General features: G+C 38.7%; 1 protein-coding gene across 8 annotated transcripts in view; it reads right to left on the bottom strand.

Annotated features, from left to right (window-relative positions):
• The window catches only part of B3galt1 (beta-1,3-galactosyltransferase 1), a 550,921-nt gene that overhangs the window by 48,725 nt on the left and 488,846 nt on the right, over positions 1-13,350 (bottom strand). The window lies entirely within an intron of this gene.

Below are 13,350 nucleotides of genomic sequence, written 5' to 3'. Positions count from 1 at the left end.
CCGAAGGAGCTAAAGAGATCTGCAACCCTATAGGTGGAACAACAATATAAACTAACCAGTACCACCACACCCCACCCACCGGAGCTCGTGTCTCTAGCTGCATATGTATCAGAAGATGGCCTAGTCAGCCATCAGTGGAAAGAGAGGCCCATTGGTCTTGCAAACTTTATATGCCTCAGCACAGGGGAACACCAGGGACAAGAAGTGGGAGTGGGTGGGGAGGGCATGGGGGACTTTTGGGATAGCATTGGAAATGTAAATGAAGAAAATACCTAATTTAACAAAAAAAAAGAAATGCCTTGTTCATGGTTTTAGAGAAGAGAGTGTTTGAACATGGGTCTATGTAGACTTCTATTGCTTAGCCTACCTCTCCAGAGCTTTGGCAGGGTCCAACTCAAGATACCCTTCAGGTATTCAAAGACAGTAAATTGAATGTGGTCCCACACCAAATACTTATTAAGTTAAATGGCAAGGCAAAGGAAGTCGTACAGGAAGCACTCTGTCACTACAATCTTTGTAACGTCTTATGTATGAAAAACTTTATTAGTCTCGAAATGGAATTGTACCATATAACTATGGACAAACAGGACATTTTATAACTAGTTGATTTTAGGCTAAATTAGTTTTAAATGTAAATGTAAAATTCCATAGTTTTAGTAGACTATTTGCCTTTTGATAAAGTAATGGCCATGGACATACTTTTAATAACTCAAATGAGTATTGGGTGTTGAATTCAAGAAAATAACACCTGGAAGAGTTTTCTCTAGACTATTAAATATTTTCCCTTGTTTATATTAAAAATATGTGCAAAAGAAAGAGCTAAATATAACATAAACGCTGAATTATGTGCAGTGGTAACATGTTACATTTTATGAAAACATTGAATGATAAAAGAGGAAGGAATCAAAGGTTGAAGGAGATAATGCTAATGAGGGAAACCATAAGCAACTCCCTAGACCAGCTACTCTTCAGTTATATTTAACACAATTTTTACCAAGAGAAAAAAATCACCATCAAAAAGGATGAGGTAACTTACAAGTTGTTAAATTAACTTTTCCATAGGCAGATACTGTAGTTGAAATATTTTAAGTCTTATTTAGACACACTTTGTATTTTGCATACCTATTCTGAAGTAGTTATGTGTTTTTTACTAAGATACTAAAAAAATTCAAGTCCACCAAACAACAGCAGGGGAAATGTGGGAGTGGCTTTCTTTTAACTACAGTAATTAATTTTCACCAGTACCTGTAAAATGGAAACCAGAAAACACAGAGATGCAAAATTTTTAATGCAATAATAATAATGATGATGATAACTTAATGCAATAGATGCAAACTTAATATTATCCTAAAAGCAAAGACATCTAACCACAGAAGTAACACAGACCACAGAGACAAGCTGTATAGGACAAGATGAAAAGTACAAGCCACTTTGACTTCTCCCATGTAATTTTAGTAATTAGGCTAGAGGCACTGTAACTTTCTAGAATGTACTCTACAAACCCATTCAAATGTTGCTTCTAGAATACAAAGCAGTATTTCAAAGTCAAGTAGAAATTAATTTGTTCATTGTCTATTCTGTTGGGTAATTGCCATTATAGCTATTTCTCTTTGGGCAAATCACTGAAAACTGACTACATAATTTGTTGTGTGTGTGTGTGTGTTTTAATAAGGAAATAACTTAGACTTACATTTATCACCTCCATTTTAATTTAATTTTCACTTTCAGCAGACTAAGAATGATAGTTCTCTCACTACATTATTCTGTTACATTCCATCAGTATTGTTCTTTTTGTTTTCTCTCTTGGCAAGATGAAATTTTGCCAGTGTCAATTATGGGTGAGAAATTCACTTATTCTGTGAGTATATTTATACGTGTGAGCTAAGTGAGAATCTTGGTGACATTATGGGATAAATAAGACAGCGATAAGGTTTAACCTCCCTGGTCTTCCCATCTCTCACTGTGATAAAGGATTTTGCATGCAAATCTCTAGTCTCAGCTTTTGGCCACACTGGATCCAGGTTTTTGGGATAAAATAAGCGGATAGAGACAGTAGAAAGGAACAGAATGCACAGCGCTCAGTTGCCTATTCGCAAACTCATCAAGGTGATTTCTGTGACTCAGTGGGAAGGCTCAGTGGAAGAAACAGCTGATCTCATTAGTCAGTTGGCTCAGATGAGAGGACAGAGGGCTTCCGAACTCTAAGTTTCATCAATAATGAAGCTGCTGTCTCTGACAAATAGATTCGAGATTCCAAGACTTCTGTGCATTAGGTCCTGTCCTAGGAACAATGCTTGTTGTAGATGTGAGACTTGAGATGCTCTCACAGATCCTGGCTGGCCCTGCAGATTCTAGTGTGTGCCACAGGCTGCTTGCACAGGCGCCACAGTGCTGCGTGATGCTTTCTGACTTCATAGCATTAGTTTAGTGGTTTCTGTGATGGCTGGGATGGGGCGTTTATAAAAGTCATAGGTAAGTCCCAGGAGTCAGTCTGCTACACTCTAGTACTTAATCCCTGGAAAGCTGATTGACCAGCAAACCCTGGATTAGAGAGAATGCTTCTGTATCTCTTCAGGCCCAGATCCCTGTGATCAGTTCTTCATTATATATGAGTTATAGAGAGGGAACTGCATATTATACTAAAGGTTATGTATACAAAAGGACTTGCAAGGGTTATATACAAATGGGGAATTGCATATTATACTAAGAGGTCTTATACTGCTTCAGTTTCTCCAGGCCTAGTCCTCTTAGTTATATAAAAGATTATTATATATATATATATATATATATATATATACACATACATGTATCTTTATATATACATGCATATATCTTGTATATATAAAACAGGTGGTGATATATATATATATACACACACATACGCACACGTGCACACACACACACACACACACACACACACATACACACACGTATATGGTTCTGGTACACCACCTATTGGAATGAGCTCCAAAGTTTATGTGATGCTGTTAATGTTTACACACCAGTGATGACTAAGCTATGTCCTGAAAAAAAATATAAGAAAATCTGAGAGATAAGTTTACTTAGATGATATTACCATTCCCTACTAATACAGCTCTTCACGTATCCCAATGACGTAGAATGACATTAATTATACCATATCTTTGCTTAATAACATAAATACATTTGGAGCCAAGTTAGGCTAAGTGGGAGATGATATTAGAGTTATTGTCCAGTTCACATAAGGTTTCAGTTTAAAGGTGTCCAGCTATTTTCAAAGTTAATTTCTATGAAGGCAAACTAAGCAAGTTGCTATCTACAGTTACCAATACGTTTTGGAATCTCAGAAAGCTGGTGTGAGAGAACTCACTAGTTACAGGGGCAGCAGGAGCTTTTGAAGGCACAATTCTAAATAAGTCTGCCTGTCTACAATGTTCTTTACTTGAAGTACCTTTGAATGGTGTGTATCCTTATATGCCATGGGAGACGGCATGTACAAAACAAAGGCAGACACAATATTTAATCAACAGACAGACACAGACAATACAGAAATCCCTCTCAGCTTTGTTCTTCATGGATGTTCAGGCATGTGTGCATGTGCTTGTAAAGGCCAGAAGGTGATACTGGGGTCTCTTCCTCAGTGACTATCTTACTTTTTGAGATGGGGGTCTATTAGTAAATCCAGGGATTGCTAATTTTTCTGGAATAGCTGGCTAGCAAGCCCAAATGGATGCTCTGTCTCTGTCCCCCAGGCATGAGGAATACTAGCACATGCTGCCTTGCCTGGCTTTTTATGTAGAATCTCAAGATCCAAATGAGGTTCTCCTGCTTGGGTAGCAAGCACTTTCCCAACTGAATTATTTTTCTAGCCCAAGCAGTGGTAATTTTAGCACATGCAACTAGAATTAGAAAGAACCAATTCAGAAAATCTTATCCAGTCAAGGACTCATGCATGGACTGGTGCTACCAATATTTAAAGTGAGCCTTCCCATCTCAATTAATCTAATCTAGATAATCCCTCCAAGACCTGCCTGCCCAGAAACGTTTAACTCTGCCAGATCCTCTTACCCTGACAATCAATATTGACCATCACAATTCCTTTTGTATCCAAAACTTCTTTGAGCAAATATTGTGTTGTTTTTTCTATATTGTTGCATTATTCTCAAAGTTGGGAATCTAGAAGAACTTATGTCCATTTTTGCATGTGTGGAATTTGTTTATGTATGTGTAGTTGTACATTTGTATGTGTCTTGGTATAGAAGCTCTTCTGTATGCCTTCATGTGGTAGTACAAGTTTGATGTTGAGCATGTTCATAGATCATCCTCTACCTCACATAGGTAAGGTGTCTCCAGAGCTGGCCATTTTGGATGGTTTTGATAGCCAGCTGACTCTGGGGACTCTCTGTCTCTGTCTCCTGTGGGCTGAGGCTAAAGGCAGATCACCGAGCTCACCTAGATTTCACTTGGGTTCTGACCTCTGGTCGTCATGCTTACGGGGCAAGTAATTTACCTGTTAAGCCATTTTCATAGCCCTTGTCCTTTTAAAGACAGGCATAATCCAGATAACAAGGGATTGTGATAGAGACAGCAGAATATGCCCACAACTCCTAATAATTGTGTGTGCATGTCTGGGAGCACGTGTGTTTTAGTGTGTAAGTAAACACATTTGATTTTGAAAAATGTAGTGAAAATACACACGATTAAGAGCAAAATGTCATTGACAGTAAAATGTGAATGAAGATAATGCTGCTGTTCAGCCAAGAGGGGCTCTGGAGAGTCTCAATCACATACAATGGACTCCTAAGAATGATCTGATCTTTAGATTTTAAATGGAGCTACTTTTTCAGTATTCAACCTCTTTGTTTTCTATTTCATATTATATGTAATTGATATATTAGATCATGGAGATTTAAAAGGAAGAAAGAAAAATTCAACTTGTTTGTGAGATCTTACTATTCAAATAACATATTATGCCATGAATCTTTAAAGTTTTTGATATAATTTATAATACTTTTGGGGGATGTGAAAGTTTTAGTGACTTAGAAAATATAAGCCTTGTTAAGTGAGTTGTTTACAAAGAATCTTGTCAAGTGAGTTTAACCTTGTCCCAAGCAAACACTGATGAATGAAATCAATCCATGTATACACTTGGTTGTCAGAGTTTGAAGGTAAGGGATTCCCCCCTCCCCCCGCCTTGATGGTAGAAGTTACTTTTAAAAATTACAAACATCCTAGGGAACGAAAAGACTTGATTATTGGACTGAGTATACTACTGCCAGATGCATTTCTTTGGCCACACTCAACCATTTTACAAACCCTGATAACAGTCAACCATGCTATGATTACTCATGGAACTGCACATCTGATTTTTGGCATCAACATTCTAGATGCAGTTGACAATAATGAGACAAGGTTGACCTATCACTGGGCAAATTCTTTGCTTCAGTTTTCTGTGGACACTTTGCTTTAGATCTATCTTTTTACAAATATATATGACATCCATTACTAAGGACAACTGGAAAAACATTCAGCTAATATCCACATTGAGCAAGAAACATCCAACCAAAACCGGTAGCATAAACCTTACATGACATGCCATACAGACAGCAGAACAGCAATAACTCCTGATCCAACGGTGTTATTGTGAGGTAGCATGTACTCTAACAGAATATTTCTCTTGCTTAAGTCTGGATTCCAGAAGCTATACTGACCTTACTGCCACGATAGGGAGTTTCAACAATACATAGGAGGTAGGCACTTGGAGAGTAGGATTTTCCAAGAAATGCCCCTTTGTACTTAATGAACACACTGAACAGTGAGTTCTATATTCTAAGATTAATGATACTTGTTGGAGTTGAGGCCTGGCAACAATAGGCCAACCTCTAATGAGCACTTTGATGTGAACAGAAATTGCACACCTGCTGGGTATGGTAGTAGATCTCTACAATTCTTATATCCAGGAGGTAGACACAGAGGGCCATGCCTGCACTATATAGCAATTCTCCATCTCAAACAATACAAACAACAATAACACTAGCAACAACAAAAAGCTTTCATGTTACACCCACGTTAAACATATTCTCCTCTATAGGCTGCAGAAGGATTAGATAGATTAACCTGACATTGTAAAAGTGTCTGTCATGATCGCGTCTCGTCCTTTTGGCTAAGATCAAGTGTAAAAGTGTCTGTCAGGCCTTAACTAAGGTTTTGAATAAACAAGTTTAGGAACGCAATGGAATAGACAATCCAATGGTTAGAACCACTGTTTAAGTCATTTCCTTTGGAAAACGAAGATGGCTGAAGCCCATAAACATAAATGATCTCCAGGGTGAAGTAAGTCTGAATATCAACCAAATACTCAAGACTAAAATTCAGGTACAAAGAGATGGTTGACTGGGTAAAGGTGCTTGCAGCCTAGCCTAAGGACCTGAGTTTAATTCTGAGGTCCACATAGTGAAAGTAATAATTCTGAGTAGTCCTTTGACCTTTAGAAGCTCCCAGCAGCACACCTTCACACACACACACACACACACACACACACACACACACACACACACACACACTCATTAGAAAAGAAAGAAGTTCATTCATAAGGGAACATTTATAATCTTATCATGTCCCCTACAGTTATGCTACATGAATACAGTTTCATACTTACTCCATGTTTCATAAATACTTTACATTATTTTTCCATGTTGTGAGCTTGAGAATTCTGTTAGCTAAGGGTCTTTGCAGCCACTCAGGCCTTTCTCTGTCAGCAGAAATATATCACCTTGCTGTGCACAGTTCTATGCCTTGAATGTCTCTGATGTCTGGGCAACCTATTCTGGCTCAGATCAGGGTAAGGGTGCTAAGTCCTAATGCTTTGTTCTTGTGTGATTATTTTTGCTTGATTTCTTACCATGACTAAGTCATACATTTATCTGGACAGATACGAGATAAACAAACCATTTTTCTGCCAAGATAGCAATCGATGACCTTGGGGAATATGTGTAGAATTTTCTGGGACTCTATTAAAAATTATCTGATAAGCTGTCTTTGAGTCTGTGTGTTTTTGTTCTGTTGGGGCATCAAGTAGGAGCTAGGAGGCTTTGAAGATGCAACTGGATCTTAAACTCTAGGCCATAAACCATAATGTGCTTTGTGGTACACAGATGGCTAGAGAGATCAGTGTTAAATTTAACAGCTACACTGAATTACCCACTTTCACCTGTATATATTAAACTAAGCATAGCAGTTACTTCAAGCAAAGGATTAAAACACTCCTGATCTGTTTTCTAAATATATGGAAGTTGACTTTCTTTTTCCATGGGGGTAGGGGGGAAGAAAATTTGAGGCATGATAACTCAGGGCAAATGTGTTTATACTTTGGGTGATATTTCATGGAAAGACACAGTAATGAACTCAGGAGACCTGTGGCTTCTACCTCCATGTGAAAAGACAACCCTTTCATGTGGCTAAATGTGGGCCTTGTCCATCCTGTTCACAATACGAGCAAGAACGGATAGGTAGAGAGTTCTCCATAAACAGGAATGTGTTTCTTGGGAGAGATTTGGATGAATGAACTGAGTGTTCTTTCATTTCTCAGGCTTTTGTTTAGGAAGCTAATAAAACCAACTATGCAGAGCTAAACCATCTGCTGAAGGTCAGAGAACTGTGTAAGAAGATATACAGCCCTGGCATGGACCAGGCTCTACCAGAAAGTATAGGCACAAGTGTCCTTTTCTCTCTTCTATACATGAAGAGTATAAATACTTTAACATCCAGAATCCAGCAATATATTTTCTAAAACAATAGAGCTAAGCATATATTGAAACCTGAAGGTTGGAAGAAGATTCTACATAGGCCCACATTATGCCTCTGCCTCAGCAACAGTTTTTATTTTTGTACAGCAATTATCAACTTATGTATAAGTGATTACACTATTTGAGACGTGAGATCCTTGGAAACTCTGATGCTGTAATCAAAATATAACTGAGCTATTTTGGAATAGAAGGTCTTATCTGTTCTTACATAAATATCTGAAAATCAAACAATGACCCATTTAGAATTATATTGTTGATGATTTTAAAGAGTTACTTTCAGTGAATTTTTGTGCTCAAAGGGAGTTTTCTAAAGTCTGACACTGGTATGTCCCAGCCAAGGTATTTGTGTGTGGTGACGGTGTGGCAGGGGTTAGGAGGTGTGTGAATGGGTGGTTGGGGTTTCCCCATGCTGCACACCAATCAATATGTGTAGCTTCAATTATATCTCATACTTTAGGCACGACTAACTTTTCAAATATGCATATATACCTTTGTGATTAAAAAATACAAACTCAACCAAAGTACTGTCAGCTTCATTGGAGAATTTAGTTATGATTATTTTTCAACCTGGTAGCATAAAAACATTGCGACAACACTGATTGCAGCATTTTAAATATTAAGGGACCATCTGTCCTGCAGTAGATGAATTCCATGAATATTTCTAGAATTTCTGATGAAATAGCTGCAATATCACAGGGATATATAATCAAATGTGGAGATAATAAATATGATGAGATTTTCAATTATGCCTTCATCCCATTACATAAATAGTAAGAATGCTTGGTTATATTGCATTAAATATTTAGGCATGATCCCAAACTAAAACACTTAGGAAGTAATTAACAGGGTTGACCTCTGGGGAGAGAAGGGGGCTGATGTGAAAGCCAGTGTAAAGGGCTTTCTTTTTATTCTCTATGCTTCTGTGTTGCTTAAACTATTTATAACAATGTGCATTCAAATATTAATTTATAATTGAAATTAATAAAAAGGAAACAATCAAATAATGTGATATCGACTGCCCCACTGGGATCTGGAAAGACCAGCCTCCAGGCCCTCTCTCTCCTATGCCTTATTTTCCACTAGGTGTAAAGTCCAAAGCTGAGATCTACTTTCCTACCTTATACTCTCTGAAACTGCCTGCAATCATATTCACCAATTTCTAAACTCATATGCCAGGCATTGACTAGCTCGTATAATTTACATGAAGCTTGGGTTCACAGGAGGACTTCACTACAAGATGTCATATTAATATACCCATGTGTGAGAGAACTACAGTATTAACTACTGTATCTGTGACCTACTTATTGATGACTGAAGAGAATGAACAATTCTTTCATCTTGCTATTCAACTTATGTTGGGACACTAAAGAAACACTTATGGAATCCTTCTCTGCCCAATGTCAAGACATTATAGTTGGTTTTTCATGGTGGTTTTTTTCCGGGATAATTCAATGAAAGTGGTGTATGATGTTAGGAATAGATGGGAATCACGTGGTTGCAATTTCCATGAAACCTTTGCTAATGTGGTAAGTGAATCTAAAGAAAGTAAAATATCCCCATGCTGAATCATCCTAGATTAAGTATGTCTGTAACTTATTATGGCATGGCATTGAGGCTGCTCACTGTAGCAAATCAAAACATTTTTATCTTTTGAGGAAATGTAATAGAAAACAGATATATTATTAGCTTTTTCGTAAGGAATTTAGCCAAGTTTTAGTAATGTGTGTGTGAAGTAGAGAATAAGACATCACAAATGCCTTCCAGTTTGCACTGTACCTGGGGAGTGGATCCTGTGTTCCAGATCCCCACCTAACCCACCCACACCAGAGACAGCTTGACCCTTAGGAGTTCTGACACACCCAGGATCACAGGCTTACTAGAGGGACAGGCTCCAGTCAGAGAGAGCAAGGCCAGTTAACACCAGAGATAACCAGATGGCAAGAGGCAAACACATGAACACAAGCAAAAGAAACCAATGCTATTTGGCAACATCTGAACCCAGTTCTCCCACAGCAGCAAGCCCTGAATACCCCAAGACACTTGAAAAGCAAGATTCAGATCTAAAATTCTACCTCATGAAGGTGATAGAGAACTTTAAGAAGGACATGAATTGCTCCCTTATAAAGATTCAGGAGAGGAGCAAGCCATGAAGAGGTAGCACTCTTTATGGTCACTGTATCTGTTCCTGCCTCCAGATTCTAGCCCTGCTTGAGTTCCTGTCCTGACTACCTCCAGTGATGAACTAGGATCTGAAAGCAAAGACAGCTAAAAACTCATCAGTATGCCTCAGTTTTGCTGTTCTTGTGACTCCCACAGTCTCTGAAGTATGCTGGCTTGCTTCTCCATGTCTCTCTTCAGAGAATCAGAATCTTGTCTGTGCCACAGCAAACTGAGCTGAACTGTGCCACAGCGTTCCATACACAAATATTGCCAGGAGAGAGTTGGTCTCCCAGGAGTTATGGCATACCTGTGAGCACAGGTAAGATCACCATTTCTGCTCTGAGGTACCTGCCCAGAGACCTCAGGATACAGGAATCTAGGAGCAGCCTGGTACAGGATCCTTCCAGTTTCTGACTGCACCCTGGAGCTGACCCAGTGCCACAGCTCTCCATACCCAAGTTCATCATGGAAAGAACTGGTCTCCCAGGAGTACTGACACAAGGCTGCCAGGAGGGATAAGCCACAGTCAGAGAAAGCAATGCCAGCTATCAACAGAAATATCCAGATGGCAAGAGGCAAGGGCATAAGCAAAAGAAGCCAAGGCTACTTAGTATCATCAGAACCCAGTTCTCTCACCACAGTGAGTCCTGGATACCCCAACACACCAGAAAAGCAAGACTCTGACTTAAGATCACATCTCATGATGATTATAGAGGACTTTAAGAAGGACATAAATAACTCCCTTAAAGAAATATAGGAGAACACAGGTAAACAGATAGAAGCTCTTAAAGAGGAAACACAAAAATCCCTTAAAGAATTATAGGAAAACATAACGAAACAGGTAAAGAAATTGAATAAAACCATACAGAATCTAAAAATGGAAATAGAATCAATAAAGAAATCACAAAGGGAGACAACCCTGGAGATAGAAAACCTAGGAAAGAGATCAGGAGTCATAGATGCAAGAATCACCAACAGAATACAAGAGATAAAATAGAGAATCTCAGGTGCAGTAGATACCATGGAAAGCCTAGACACAATAGTGAAAGAGAGGAAAGATTCCCAACTTAAAGGACCAGTAAATATCTTCAATAAAATTACAGAAAGAAACTTCCATAACCTAAAGAAAGAGATGCCCATNAACATACAAGAAGCCTACAGAACTTCAAATAGACAGGACCAGAAAAGAAATTCCTCCTGTCACATAATAATTAAAACACCAAATGCACTAAACAAAGAAAGAATATCATAAGCAGTAAGACAAAAAGGCCAAGTACCATATAAAGGCACCAGACTTCTCACCAGAGACTATGAAAGCTAGAAGATCTTAGGCAAATGTCATACAGATCCTAAGAGAACATAAATGTCAGCCCAGGCTACTATACCCAGCCAAACTCTCAATTAACATAGATGGAGAAACGAAGATATTCCATGATAAAAAAAACCAAATTCACACAATATCTTTCCACAAATCTAACCCTACAAAGAATAATAGATGGAAAACTCCAACACAAGGAGGGAAAAAGCAAAAAAGTAATCTTTCCACAAACCTAAAAGAAGATAGTCATACAAACATAATTCCACCTCTAACAACAAAAATAACAGGAAGCAAAAATCACATTCCTTAATATCTCTTAACATCAATGGACTCAATACCCAATAAAAAGATAAAGACTAACATACTGGATATGTAAACAGGATCCAGCATTTTGCTACTTACAGGAAATGCACCTCAGTGACAAAGACAGACACTACCTCAGATTAAAGGGCTAGGAAACAATTTTTCAAGCAAATGGTCTCAAGAAACAAGCTGGAGTAGCCATTCTAATATAGAATAAAATCAACTTTCAACCAAAAGTTATCAAAAAAGATAAGGAAGGACACTTCATACTCATCAAAGAAAAAAAAACCTACTGTTTTAGTCAGGGTTTCTATTCCTGCACAAACATCATAACCAAGAAGTAAGTTGGGGAGGAAAGGGTTTATTCAGCTTACTCTTTCCACATTGCTGTTCATCACCAAAGAAAATCAGGACTATAACTCAAGCAGGGCAGTTAGCAGGAGCTGATACAGAAGGGTATTTCTTACTGGTTTGCTTCCCCTGGCTTGCTCATCCCGCTCTCTTATAGAACCCAAGACTACCAGCCCAGGGATGGCATCACCCACAATGGGCCCTTCTCCCTTGATCACTAATTGAGAAAATACCCCACAATTGGATCTCATGGAGGCACTTCCCCAACTGAAGCTCCTTTCTCTATGATAACTCCAGCTTGTGTCAAGTTGACACACAAAACCAGCCAGTACACCTACCAAGATGATCTCTCAATTCTGAACATCTATGCTCCAAATGTAAGGCCACCCACATTCATAAAAGAAACTTTACTAAAATTCAAAGTCCACATTGCACTGCATGCAATAATAGTGGGAGACTTCAACACTCCACTCTGATCAATGGACAGATCATGGAAACAGAAACTAAACAGAGACAGTGAAACTAACAGAAGTGAAAGACCAAATGGATTTAATAGATATCTATATTTTTTTTTTAAAAAAAGAAATACAGGAGAACACAGGTAAACAAGTAGAAGCCCTTAAAGGGGAAACACATAAATCTCTTAAAGAAATATAGGAAAACACAATCAAACAGGTCAAGGAATTAAACAAAACCCTCCAGGACCTAAAAATGCAAATAGAAACATTAAAGAAATCACAAAGGAAGACAACCTTGGAGATAGAAAACCTAGGAAAGAGATCAGGAGTCACAGATACAAACATCACCAACAGAATAGCAGAGAGAATCTCAGGCATAGGAGATACCATAGAAGACATTGACACACCAGTCAAAGAAAATACAAAAATCAAAACCTGACACCATTGCTGATGTCAAGAAGCATTTGCTGACAGGAGCTCGGTATGGCTGTTTCCTGAGAGTCTGTCAGCACCTGATTAATACAGATACTGATAGTCACAAGCAACCATTGGACTGAGCCGGGAGAACATAAATGAAGAGCTAGGGAAAGGAGTGAAGGAGTGGAATGGGACTTCTACCTCACTGGAAGAACAATATCAACTAACAGGACCACCCATAGCTCCTAGGGACTAAACCACCAACCAAAGAGTATACATGGGGGGGGGGGGAGTCATGGCACCAGATACATGTGTAGCAGAGAATGGCTTTATCTGACATTAGTGGGAGGGGAGGCCCTTGGTCCTGTGGAGGCTTTATGCCCCAGCATAGAAGGATATTGGAGCAGTGAGGTGGGAATGGATGAGTGGGTGGAGAAGCACCCTCATAGAGGCAAAGGGAAAGGTGGATAGGATGTGGGGAGGTGGAGGAGAAACAGGGAAGGGGGATATCATTTGAAATATAAACAAATAAAATGATTAATAAAAAAGACATCACAAG

This window comes from Mus caroli, chromosome 2 (genome assembly GCF_900094665.2).
Source record: "Mus caroli chromosome 2, CAROLI_EIJ_v1.1, whole genome shotgun sequence".
NCBI classification, from domain to species: domain Eukaryota; kingdom Metazoa; phylum Chordata; class Mammalia; order Rodentia; family Muridae; genus Mus; species Mus caroli.
The sequence above is the reverse complement of the archived record's forward strand: the minus strand, read 5'-3'. Positions and strand labels throughout refer to the sequence as shown.